The 13,760-nt window shown below is 30.1% G+C and overlaps 1 long non-coding RNA gene across 4 annotated transcripts in view; it reads right to left on the reverse strand.

The window, feature by feature from the left end:
• Window positions 1-492: 492 nt before the first annotated feature.
• The window catches only part of LOC117104622, a 55,959-nt gene continuing 42,691 nt past the window's right edge, over window positions 493-13,760 (reverse strand). For 3 of the 4 annotated variants that reach the window (XR_004444794.1, XR_004444793.1, XR_004444792.1), the window contains 3 exons: window positions 11,624-11,710; window positions 2,109-2,200; window positions 493-1,730 (listed from right to left, as the gene is read on the reverse strand). This is a non-coding gene — a long non-coding RNA (uncharacterized LOC117104622). Of the gene's footprint in view, window positions 1,731-2,108; window positions 2,201-3,760; window positions 3,857-11,623; window positions 11,711-13,760 lie in introns of all 4 variants that reach the window. The other variant, XR_004444791.1, reaches the window with a different exon arrangement.

The raw sequence follows: 13,760 nt of genomic DNA on the forward strand, positions 1-13,760 counted from the left end.
AAAATTTAGTGGCAAACCAGGGGGGACGTGCCCCCCTACTGGATCCACCCCTGCACTTTAAAATGACCCTCAGATTAGTTGATTGGGTTTTGAAATATCTGGTCTGGGATGTTTTCCTTTGAAAACAATGTTTTACATTCTTCCCTAACTTCTTATAATACTGGCATATTAATTTATATTATATTTAAGTCTCTTGATGTAGCTTGTTTGTCATTGTACATTTTCAAGTAAATAATTTTTCTGTCAGTCCAGTGGGTGGTACCACCAGGCCTACAGGATAAATTTATAATTTTAGTTAGATGAGACTTCTTAATACCTTGTTATTAGCAAAAAGCATTATTTTTGGAGCTTTCAGGAAAGTGGAGGTCATAGTGAAAATTTCCATTTTTTTTTTGGTGGTTGGTGGTTGGAGGGTTCTGTAAACAAGGTGTAACAATGTCTCGCTTAGGGAGGCTTGATTTCTGCAAAAATAAGACATTTGTTATAGACATATGCTTTTTAATCACAAATTTTATTCCCTCAAAAATATGGATTATTTACATAATTCAATCATGACTCCTTTGTTAATTACATCTAAGATAATTTTAAAAGAGGAAAGTTCCTTATGACATATGAATTGCATTATATAATAGTACAAACTCTGAATGGTTTGTCTTTTTATACCATTCAAAGATGAGGTCTATTCAAATACTTGACATCGGAATAAGCAAACGTAACATAACATAACGTCATAAAATGATATCAGGCCATTATTCGGGGGAATTTCTTCTTGAATTCAAAACAATTTTTCACAGCTTTCTGCATATGATGTAGGTCCTACAAATACTCCAGACAAAAAGTTCAGTATTTGTCCATGCTTTTCCAGTTCTTCTTCTTTCTTTCTTTTATTAATATTTTAAGAGGAAATGTCCCACTCATCAAAGCTGATTTTCAGGGGAGTCCTCATCACAACAGACAAATTACAAAAGAGACAAAAAGCAGAGCAAACTGCAAAAATAGCACATTCATAGAGAAAAAAGAAACGTCAAATGTTTTTATAGGGTGTGATATGGGCGTTCGATACCCTTTTCATCTTAAAACCCTGCAAGAAAAAAGGTATTGCATAACATTCGAAATTTTCTATATAAAAATGCAAGCACTTTCAAATAATGTTATTTATTTAATAATTTTAATGTATTTAATTGGCAATAATTTAATTAAAGTACAAATACAGAAAGAACACTGAGTTTTTTGCTGGTAAAACTATTACGTTTATACACAATAAATTTGGTGATTAATTAAATAATTATTTAATTAATTACATTTGAGGAAATGTATCATTCCATCATAAGAGTATTCTTTCATGTGGCTGTGAACAACACAAAAGCAATACAAATTTTTGAAATTCCAACCTAATTTAACAAACAAATAAAGATACAGTAGATTTATAACAAAAATAATTTAAAAAAACAAAAGCAATGTTTCCCTTTAAACAGGAAGCATATTTCGCAATGAGCCATCTCAATATCCCCTGAGACGCCCTCTTGTGTTTGTCCTTCAGCAATCTTATTTCCAATAATTATACCTCTGATGGTTGCGAATGATCAGATCATCTTCTTGCATTTGCTTAATTAGATCAGGTAGACGTTGCCTGTTAAACATTACAGCCGTGGCATATACGGTAGCGTAATGGTAGATTTTTGCAAAGTAGCATTAAGATGCATGTATGTACCACTTCATTATTTGGTCAGCTTTAATAGGAAATTATAATTGTTAAAGAGTACGAGCAGTTAAATATATCCACAACACACAAGTCAGCTCCATGTTTATATTTACTGTATTTATTATCAATGTTATAATAAATATGCGCCAAGTCGGGTGACTTAAGGGGAGTATCTTTTGTGTTATTTTCCCCTTAACATCATTTTTTTTTTAATTGTTCTGTAATTTCTCCATTGTTTAATTTCCCCTTAAGGTAGGTTTTAGTAACATAACCATTTTATTATTATCATTTATATTATTATATTTATAATAATTATTACTTATATTATTACTATAATTTTAATGATTATTGTTATTATTTTATTGTTATTATTATAAATATTATCATCATTAATGTTGTTACTTACTTGTTACTCGTTTTTTTCTCCGTCCCTTATCCCATGCAAGACATCTGGCTGTTGTTGACCGATTTTATATCAATGCAAATATAGAAATCATACTGAAAAACAGATAGAAGGGGGATAGAAGGGGGTGAATTTTAATTGACAAGAACATACATGACATGCCTAAATATGGGCACATTATGACTATATGGGCATACAACAGTTTTTTGGCAAAGAAAATAAATTTGATAATCTGGACCTGCTTTATGAAATCTAATGTACAAATAAAAAAGTTTTTTGGAGCTACAATCATCAAATATCAATAATTTTTGGATATTGTCAGTTATTATGGTAATAAGTGTTTAAAGCAGATTTCTGGCTGCTGTTATCAAACTTTCTGACGATTTGGGATGTAAAAAAAATGTTTAAACAAATATGAATAGATGTAGGCATACATAGGACATGATATATTTTCTCAGTCAATGTAATTAAATCTATATTAATAGGTCCTTATTGACTCATTTATATGATTGTGTAGATTTAAGTGTGTTGGGGAGAAACTTTTGAGGACTGGTCGGAAGTTTTCTATTACGTTAGTGTTTTATGCTTCCGTGCATCTTCCATCAATTTTTATTTGCATAATCTAGTTAAAAACACACTTCTGGTTTGCTCTATTTTGAAATTGGTTTGAGACAGGAAGATGGTGCAATTAACAAACCACCTTGATTTATGACGCATTGGTTGAGTGCCTGCCTCTCATGCATGGTAAATAGGTTCAAACCTAAAATAAATTCCATCTCAGCTGGTTTGTGGCTAGGACAGTCATTAATTCATGTTCCTTTGGGAAATTATGAATTCATTCAGCATAGTGTACTATCTTTATACAAACTGTATCTGTAAGACCAGTCATTATGGCATCCTTAAATAACTGAAAAGAATTAAAGGTCTCGGTGTGCAGACATATCTGATTGGATTTATTTCTACAGTGCTTCGCTTTTGGGTACCATCAAGAATATCCAGCTGGTTGTTATATAATGTAAGAACAGCCTGATCATGTCTGGGGAATTTCCCAACAAATACAAAATCTAGTGGAACTGTGCCCAACCAAATGGTTTGTGGAAAAATAAGTAAACATTATTAATATACTTTAATAAATAAGAAATGGAATCACTTTATATGGAAAAATGTTGAAATGTATCTACATAGAATACAGTTATTGTTTGCAGTCTTGTTTTTTTTTTGGTAAACATGGTTCTGACTGACCTTAGCCAGAATTTTCAAACAGTGTGGGACAATATCAGGGTGGACCCACTTTACACGTAAATTCAAACAATGTGGACCCATTTTACGCAAAAATATGAAAAATCGGGACCCATTTTCTTAAATTTTACTCGTTATAAATTTTACCTAAATATGAGAAAACTGCACCCATTTTTCAAAAAGTGGACACATTTTATGCAAAAAATTACATAATTTGGACCCATCTTTAAAAATGTGGACCTATTCTTTGTGGACCCGTTAGAAAAATTGTGTGGGACTATCCCAATACTGGTTACGGCATTGGTTCAGTTGGTGAGTAGGCCTATATTTCTATGAAAGGGATACCACACAATTATGTATGTTCAGATTTAGGTTCAATTAGTAAGTAGCGTATTTCTAAAACTAATAAATGTTACTTGCTTAAGTGTTGTGATACCAGAATGGACAGTCTCCATGCTGAGTGCTGTATGCGAATTAAGGTTTAGTAAGCAGATGCAATTTTCCAGGAGTTACTGTAGAAACAAAAAATAATATAATGAGACATCATCATTCTGTAATCTTATACCTGAACAAAATAGAGGTTTGGCAATTGTCTATTTTTTATGTATTATATTTTTAACTTCTAATAAAGGAACAATAACAACATTCCATAGCTTCATGCATAAACTCTTAAGTAGTAATTGAAACAAACCATAATAAAAAAAATTAAAATCATATCTTCATAACCTGAAAAGTACCGGTATTCTAGATACATTTGTTCAGCCATGGTAGGAATAATCATTTTTTCTATTTATGTCCCACCCACTGAATTTTTATTGTTTCACATTTGCAAATATGATATTTTTTAAATTCATCATTTTTCATATTCATTTTTAAATCAGAGTAGGCCTACTGTAGAATAATTATATTTTTCCTTTGATGTATCTGATTTAATGCCCTCGTGAAGCGCACCATATATACTGTCTCTTATACACATCTAGATGTGTATAAGAGACAGTATTATCATCATTAATGTTGTGAATAAATACAAAATAAAACGTTGACCAATTGAAAAACAAAGTAAAGCATCATACATTTGAGAATGGATTACTTGTTAGATTATGTATTGAGTCTGGTATTTAGACAGTTAGATAAATGCAGATCTAGTATTTCCCAATCAATCTGATTTTAATAACTTTGATTTATTGAAACACGGCAGTAGTTAATAACGTATGGTGTGATGTTTATGGTTAATGTTGCAATAATACGCAAAACCGCCACAATAATTTCAAGTGATTTAGATGTGTATAAGAGACAGATATATATCATCGTAAATCCATGTGTGTTATTGAAATTATATAAAAAAGGCGTTGAAACAAGAAATTATAACAACGATTCATGTGGACTATAGAGCACTTTTTTTAAAAGAAATATTTATATTAAAAAATTCCTTGATATGAAAGTGGATGTGGTATTTATTGTAAATTGTCCATTTGGTATTTATTTGTGATGAAGACTTTCTCTTTGAAGCCAATTCTTTTGAACCTGGTGTCCATCCATCTCTAAGTGGTTTTGTTTTATTTGAGATGTTTATCATCAGTCTTGTGTTTTAAGATCCCTGTAATGTTAGCACAATACTTTGTCGTGAAACCTTAGGTTTTGAAAAATGGGGTAAATTAATTATTGTGTTCAATGTGATCGTTAAAACCTCTTTAAAGTATGACAGGAACAAAATAATAAATTTGAAGACTCTACAGTTCATGGCTAAAGTCAGAGTAAAATTGTTTTACATTGCTAGTAATGGACTCTATTTTGACCTGAATATCATCATTTGCACATTGACGGCACGCAAAATAAAAATAGATGCACCATTAGCCATATATGGATTAGAGTTACAAGTAAATCAAACCAATTTTATGAGCGAAGATAATAAAAAAAAAAGCTAAAAAACAAAATTTAACAGACTCAATAATCGAGAATTAGTTACTGTGCATTTTCCGTAGGTGCTTTTGGATAATAAAGGATTTTGTATATTTTTAATTAAATTCTTAGAATTTTTGGCAAATTAAAGAATTAAGGAATACTCAACATTTTTGATTAATTAAATGATGGATTTGAAATACTAAAGTGGATTAGGTATTAGCAGCAAAATTAAAGTTGAAATTTTTATCAAATATTATAGATTTTTAACTATTATTCCACTATCACCTTGCTCTGTAAAAGCAAATCACTTGTTGAAAACCAATCTATGATTTTCTTTACTACTATAAAATATATAAATTGATGAGGCATCTAGACACTACACTGGGTGTTGTAATCAACATAAATGCTATATTGCAGTTTTACTACAGTCTATTACATTTCATAACATGCTGTAATGGAAATGCTAATAAAATATCTTGTGTACTAACAAATTGCATTGCAGGTTTATGACCGCTGGGTGTAAAGTTCGAATCCCTTCACAAGTCTAAAATTTCCGTAGCCTGCAGTAACCTGTCAGTGTATTATACAATTTCTAGAAAGTTGGCCTGAAGGGTTGAGTTATGATCTTAGCCTACAAGACAGTTCATTATTATTATTTCCTGGTGTATTTCCCATGTATAATACCATGTCAAAGTCAACATGATATTTTTTATGTTGTAGTCAGCCTATGAAATAAAGAAAACACTACTCAATAATTCTATCATAAATAATTACTATGTTGTTGTTATTAATATTATTATTATTATTTTGTGATTATTAGTGTTAAGTACAAACATTCAAATATATTAAGTAAGCACTAGTTAAGATTTCCTATGTAATTATTAATTATTAATATTATTATTATTATTATTATTATTATTAATTATTATTATTATTATTATTATTATTTTATCATTGTGATTATTATTATTATTTTGTGATTATTAGTATTGTTATTTGAAGTTTTGTGATTATTAGCGTTAAGTACAAACATTCAAATATATTAATAAGCACTAGTTAAGATTTCCTATGTAATTATTAATTATTATCATTATTAATTATTATTATTATTATTATTTTGTGATTATTAGTATTATTATTTGAAAACTTAATATATTATTATGTTTATTCATTATATATTTTTTTATTGTTTTTCATTAACTATAATTTAAAGTTTTGAATATAATCTGTTATGTGCATGATGTAAGGAGATAAAAATATTTGTTAGTCAAATAATTGCGAAATATGTTTTCAAAAAAATTATGTACTTGAGTGTCAATTTTAGTAGACCTTAGCGAATAAATACAAAATAAAACGTTGACCAATTGAAAAACAAAGTAAAGCATCATACATTTGAGAATGGATTACTTGTTAGATTATGTATTGAGTCTGGTATTTAGACAGTTAGATAAATGCAGATCTAGTATTTCCCAATCAATCTGATTTTAATAACTTTGATTTATTGAAACACGGCAGTAGTTAATAACGTATGGTGTGATGTTTATGGTTAATGTTGCAATAATACGCAAAACCGCCACAATAATTTCAAGTGATTTCACACTTCGGAATGAAAGTCTGATTAGTAAATGTTCATGAATGATATGAATCGCTTCTCGTTCACATCACCGTGTTGGATTCTGTTGCGTGATACCTCGTGCCATTTCACGCAGGTCTAGTACTGTATCCTTAAAAGCTTTCATTTATTAAAGAGCAGGAAGAGTTACATGACAAAATCTACATTTTTTAGTTTTAACTCACTTGAATGTTGTGTTTTTTCGAAAGTTGGTAAATCGAGAGGTCATTGTTGTTCTGTATGTTATCAAAGATGAATGAAAGTCAAAAGCCTATAACAAATCAGTACAAAATAACATAGCACATATGATGGGGATAACAATAGTCAACATGTGTGTGTAAATGTGGTACAGTATATATATTGAAAGTAAATGATAATTGTAGAAATTAATGTTCTTGAATAAAATTAGGAAAAGTAATATGTGATGACAAAGATAATAATAATGATGAATATAATAATGGATGTTGATGATGGAAACAATGAGGATGATAGTTATTATTAATATGATGATTATAAGGATGATGGTGAGATATGATTAATATTATGATGATGTCTTGGATGATGATGCAGATGATGATGATAAAGATGATTATGATGGTTAGGATGATGGTGATAAATATGATGATGATGATGTTTACTATGATCATGCCTAGGTTAATGGTGATGGATTACTATGATAATGTCTATAATAATTGTAATAAGATGATGATAATATAATGATGATGGTTATTATGATTGATTGAATATTATATCTATTCAAAATAAGGTTTATTGAACATCAACAACCCAGGTAGATTAATAAATTTATATGACATTTTTAATGTTAAAATACAGTAAATTTACTAATGCATATCATATAAAAAAAAAACTTTTGGTTGTGATTTTGAATTAAAGGAAAGAAAAATTAATTGAAATGGTAATCTACATTATAGTGTCAGAGATCATGTGATTTATCACACTGTATTGAGAAAAATAACCAATTGAATCGATTCTTAATGGATTCTTTTCCCATTCAAAGATAACACGTCTAAGTGTGAGATATTTTACGTCGTCTGTAGCATTCTAATCCGTGATCGTAGGTATCTCAAGTGGCGATTTTGTTAGGACACCTGCTGGGAAATACACATAGACAAGTATGCTGTATGCCTAGTAAATGCGAGTTCTCAACGATGATTGCAGTGAAGCATTTTGTGCTATGCACTAACTATGATTACAGACAATCATTTTTAATCACCTTCCTGTACCAATATGCAACCTATATTCTTTTAAAGATTATCCATAATTCATCATTACAATTTAAAGGCATTTAGTTTGTGATTTATCACAAAAACAAAGAGGAATACTTATTTATATGAAAATTGGCTATGTTTTTTAATAATAAATATGCATTTTTTTTTCTCTTCATGGTTTATGAATTCTTAGATGAGCAAGCAAGGTACAGTAAATAAATTAAATTTGTGAGAATACTCAATTTAATTACTGTACTAATTATTCATAATAAATATTCATAGACACTAACAGATTGTGACTAACTTTAGGTAACATTTATTCAATAGCTTTAGCTTGTGTAACCTATTGTTTTGTCTCTTACTTATAAGTAAATTGCACTTCATATCTGCCATTCATTTTGTCATAACACAATGTCTCCATTCCATATTTAGACAAAGTACAGTATAATAATTTTAATTTTATTCTAAAAACTGGATATTTTTCTAAGAAAATCCTGACAAGGTAGAGAAAATCTTTTTCCATTCTTCTAAGTAATAACTCCAAAATGTTTAAATGACATATATAAAACTGTTGTTCTAAGAGCCTGATTCTAACTAAAACACAGTGTACCAAAAGTTGACAATTATTAATCATAATAAGTTGCAATATGAACTTACAATCATCTAATCATAACATGTTTATTGATATTTCAAAATTTAAATTTCATTTTATTACAACAATTTTATTTCATTATTTTAGGTTGTTACAATAACAGACCTGCCAACTCATCCAATCCTGCCAGGTGTCACCCGATTTAAACAAATTAGAGATTTGTTCTCCTGATCAAATGTAATTTTCACCTGATTTCACTAATTTTGCAGGTCCCCCGGAAAATACTCCGATTTATGCATAAATTTGATTTACATGATCATTATTATTCACCGTTATTATTCACCGGATAAACAAGCAGCCATTTTTTATTTTAATGTCTCCACCAGTGGCCAACTTCGCGGGCATGCAACTAATTCTTGACGCCTCTTTTTACTATCTTGCATCATCTTTTGGTTAATTCTGAAAACTTCCAGATTTTTTAAGATAAAAAAAAAAAAAAACAGGGGGTTGGCAGGTCTGTCACAATCAACAACAGAGTTTGTATCTACAATGCCACCATCTTTTGCAATCATTTTCCTGTTAATCCTTACTATTATTGTCATCTCAAAACTGATTTTTTTTTTTTTCAAATATTATTATTTTTCTCTTGTCTGTCAGTGCAGGAAGGAAGTAAGCAACTCACATTTGACTCAGCAGTCACCTGTTTTTCCCGCCGTTTTTTGTTCACCTAAGTCGTGTACTTTGTGTTATACAAGTCATTGTCTATTTCCATTGTCAAAAAAAATTATGTTTTTCTTTCTAGTTACAACACAAATTTATGAACATTAAGACCTCTTAAGAGTTGCTCTAGTCTTAGTATGTTTTACCCAACATCAAAAGCTTTAGTCAGTCTTTGTTTATTTTTTCGGCAATTACCAATACATTACCTTACCTTAGTAGAGTAAAAAGACTATTAGTAACATGTTTACAACAGAAACATCCCATCTTGTCTGTTTGTATCATCAAATTGATGTATTTTACACAACAAAGAACTTAAAGTTATATAACGATATTATGATTCTTATCTTCATGATTGAACAATTATTCTTATTATTACTATTGCTGTATCATAATGTTTGTATTATGCCTATCATAGGAATGATAAGTATTTTATGTTTATGCAATAAAACATTTGAATATTATTCATTATCATATAATATATATACAATTACCATTAGGGTGGGGGTGGGAGGGTTGTGTGTGGAGCAGAAATGCCAGTCAGTAGGCCTCTTCAATCCTATAATGCTCCTCTGTACTTAATCTATAGATACAATCCATTATATTTATTCAAACAAATATGGGTAGTAATCATTATACCTCATACAAAATACAGTTTACATTCACTTATTAAGTTCTATTAAATGTTTATAAATTGCTTGTTCAACTATGCAGAATTGTTAGACAAACAATGTAATGGTAGAAAGACAAAATATACCTGTATATATAACGTATAAAACAACAATGATTATACTGATTACTGTGTATTACAATTTATGTTTCATTATTTATTGGACACTTCAGTTTGCCTAAAATGTTTCAAGCTTCCGTCAACATTTTCTACACAGTTTTCTCAGTTGTAGCAACAAATAATTTATGAATATACTTACAATCATTTGACTCATTAATTAGCAGAGACGTTAATTAATGCTGTTGGTAATCATCTCGTTAATTTCATCAAATCAAAGTAGATCACTACCATGGCAACGATCCACTTGGCTGCATCGGTCTTCTCTGATCGATTTTTCTTATTCTTTCCAGAGGGAATTTCGACAAGGGAGTTGTAATAATTGGATTTAAACCCTACAATGGGCAGACTAATTACATTGGCTAATTATCTCAAGCGCTGTATTTATTTGCTACACTTTCTATCGATTCTCCATGAAGATTGCTTCAAATAAACCGTAGAATCTATTGTGTATATTGATGTTCCCTTAAATATGTTCTTTTTTTTTCTTGTTTTTATTTATACTTTTAACCATTTATTTTCTGATCAATAAAGGTTATGTTAAAATGAGGCTTTATTTACATTGTAAAATATTCACATAAATAATAATGTTATAAGGGGTACAACACACATCAGCCAGATATCGCTATAATTCAGATACTTCACATTTATGCTTTTGATAATGTTGATAATGATGATGATGATAATTATGGTGATGATAATATTGATGATAATGAAGAAGATGATGGTAATGATAATGGTGATGATAATGATGATGATGGTAATGTTGATGACAATGAAGGTGATGATAATGCAAATGAAGATGATGGTGATAAATGCAAATGATGATGATAATAATAATGATAATGATGATGATGATGTATAATGATAGTGATGATGATACTGATAAAAAAAAAAGCAGTTCATAATAATCAATTTTGTATTATGTATATATACTTAAAGTAATAGCTATGATTTTCCAAAAGGTGTTTACTGCCAATGTATATTAATAAATAAATCACTAGAGAAGATGCTGTTTTTCTGGGGTTTGCTCTAATGCATCAAGTATTTCATTAAAAGAACGGTACATCAAATATAAAACATCTTAGATATTGAGACACAAGTCAAATAAAATGAAACACTAATAAAGACATGAAGCGCTTAACCTTAATCGTCAACTCAAGTGTGATGTCCTTGAAACTTAATGTGATTTGAGGCAATACCTGAAAGCGGCTAATAAAGCAATTTGATTGGATCGTCTCATGACGCAAATCCCACAGCAAATGTGATGTCACAATGCATTAAAAAATAAAATTTCCCCAAAATTAGAAATAAATAATAAAGAAATCGTGTTCATGAAGCTTCTTTTCTCTGTCAATTGATACAGTTATCAGCAGATGCTGATGGACTCCAAGACTATGTTTTGTATAAAGAATGAGAAATGTATATATATTTGCTTACCTTCTTACAGTTTCTGTCTCCTAACTGTGGAATTTGAGGCATCATTGTGACTGCAACTTCAGGCTGGCTGGCATGTTGCATCTTTGCCTATGAAAGATTGGAATGAAATTCTTTTAATTAATCAGTTACTCTTAAAATGTGGGCCATTTTTAAATTCCATCGCATACGGATGATTATTCTTTGGAATGGTTAATGGTAGAGAAACAGTACTGTGACATTAACAATGATCATAAAGCAATGAAACAATGGCATTTTGAACGATTTGGATGAGAAAAAGCAGACAACAGTCTGGTAACCCTCGTGATTTCTATCTCTTCTTCAATTACCTTTCTTTATATGACCCCTTCCTTTGTTATATCAATTTCTGGGGTAATTAATCATTCAGAATACAATCCTAATTATGTATTGTTTAATTTCTAAATTAATTTGTAGGCCTATCCTATCTTGATCTTCAACTAGGATTATTATTTCATTATAAAAAATGAAAATTGATTTTAAAATCCTCTGACAAGATCATAATTTATATGAATTTAGTTATCAATTTTATGTATATATAAATATATAATTGTTGGCAACTATAGGCCTACATGCTTAAAATAATATTTTAAAATAACATCATAAATGTTTTTGTTTTTTGCTTCATATTTTATGAGTGTGATGAACATAGCAGAATATGTGTGATCATTTTGCTCTATAATTGTCTTTGTGAGGCTTAGAGAGTGCAATTGTTTGTCATTGTTAACCTCAACATTGGATTGAACTTGTATCCATCAGTTAGCCCCATTTTACTTTTGTAAAGTCATAAAACCACATATACATCTGCAGGTGTGGGAACTGGAGATGTTTGTAGTACCTCAATCCCGACCTGGGGACTAACAATTGTATACATTTGTACTCTCCATTTTACTTCCATTAACTCATAAAACCATATAAATCTACACATAAAAAATGAGATTAGAAGAACTAAAACCTAAAAAAGTAGTGGTAAGGGAAGCTGCACCTAATTTAAAGAACCATCTCCCGTAAGACATATGTCATTCTGAATTTCTTGAGCGATTCATTGTATGTGTCATTTATAGACTTCAAAAACATCATGATCCCCAGTGATGCATTAATTGTAAGGATGCTAAAATATATACAAATGCTCAAATTACTTTCACATAGAAGAAAAAAAATATAAAACTTCAGAAAGATATAAATCTTAATTTGGTTAAAATTAGTAAGTGGTGGCATTTTAGTTAAAGAAAATATAACTTCATTTCAAAAACTTTGAACCTAGGACACCAGGATTGGAAATCAAGTAACTTAACAACCAGACCACAGAGCTACAATTCTGTGCACTCCAGTTAATAAATCTATTTAGATGTTTTGTTCTCAATGAGTCAAAATGAATTTCCAATGCAAGAAAATGGCTTATCATGATTGTTTTTTGACTTAACAAATCATTTTAAAAAAAAATCGTTGAGGTTAAGGAAAGAAAACAGAGCCAGGGAGTCTGGCAGGGAAGATTTGTATCCAGTACTCAATTTCCTGCACTATAACCAAATTCTGATTTCTTCGTTGGCCCATCTTCCAACTCACAATGCATCATCTAATATGTATTACATGTGGATCAATGATATTTATCATTTCATAATTAGTATTGGAATCTGTGTCATAGAGGAAGTCTGTAAGAGTCATGTGATATTATTTGAGCACTAATTATTATTATTGTTGTGTGTATATATATATATATATATGCATATATGCATATATATAAATATATACATATATACATATATAAATATATACATGCGAGTGTGAGAACAAGGTGCCCCAACCGGTATTTGAACCAGGAAACTTCTGGGCCATTGAGGCTTTGCTGGGAATTCAAATCCAATTTAAACAACTAAAGCTTCGCACTCTTGTGCAAGTGTAGTTAGACAGCACTTGACGAGCCACATAGCTTGTATTCCACTATTTGCATTCACACCTGGGCTGTGTATATATATTGCCTTGGTTTGGCTCTGTAATCATTAGTGGTCGTGGGACTAGTTTGGGACCTACCTAGGCTGGTCGAACGTTTCGTTTGGGTCTATACCCTAGCTGCACTGATGAGGCCTGGAAGGCCGAAACGGATCCGTCTGCAGATATTGGG

Source organism: Anneissia japonica, unplaced genomic scaffold, assembly GCF_011630105.1.
Source record: "Anneissia japonica isolate Jap-2015-1 unplaced genomic scaffold, ASM1163010v1 scaffold287867_len1003013_cov215, whole genome shotgun sequence".
Classification (NCBI taxonomy): Eukaryota; Metazoa; Echinodermata; class Crinoidea; order Comatulida; family Comatulidae; genus Anneissia; species Anneissia japonica.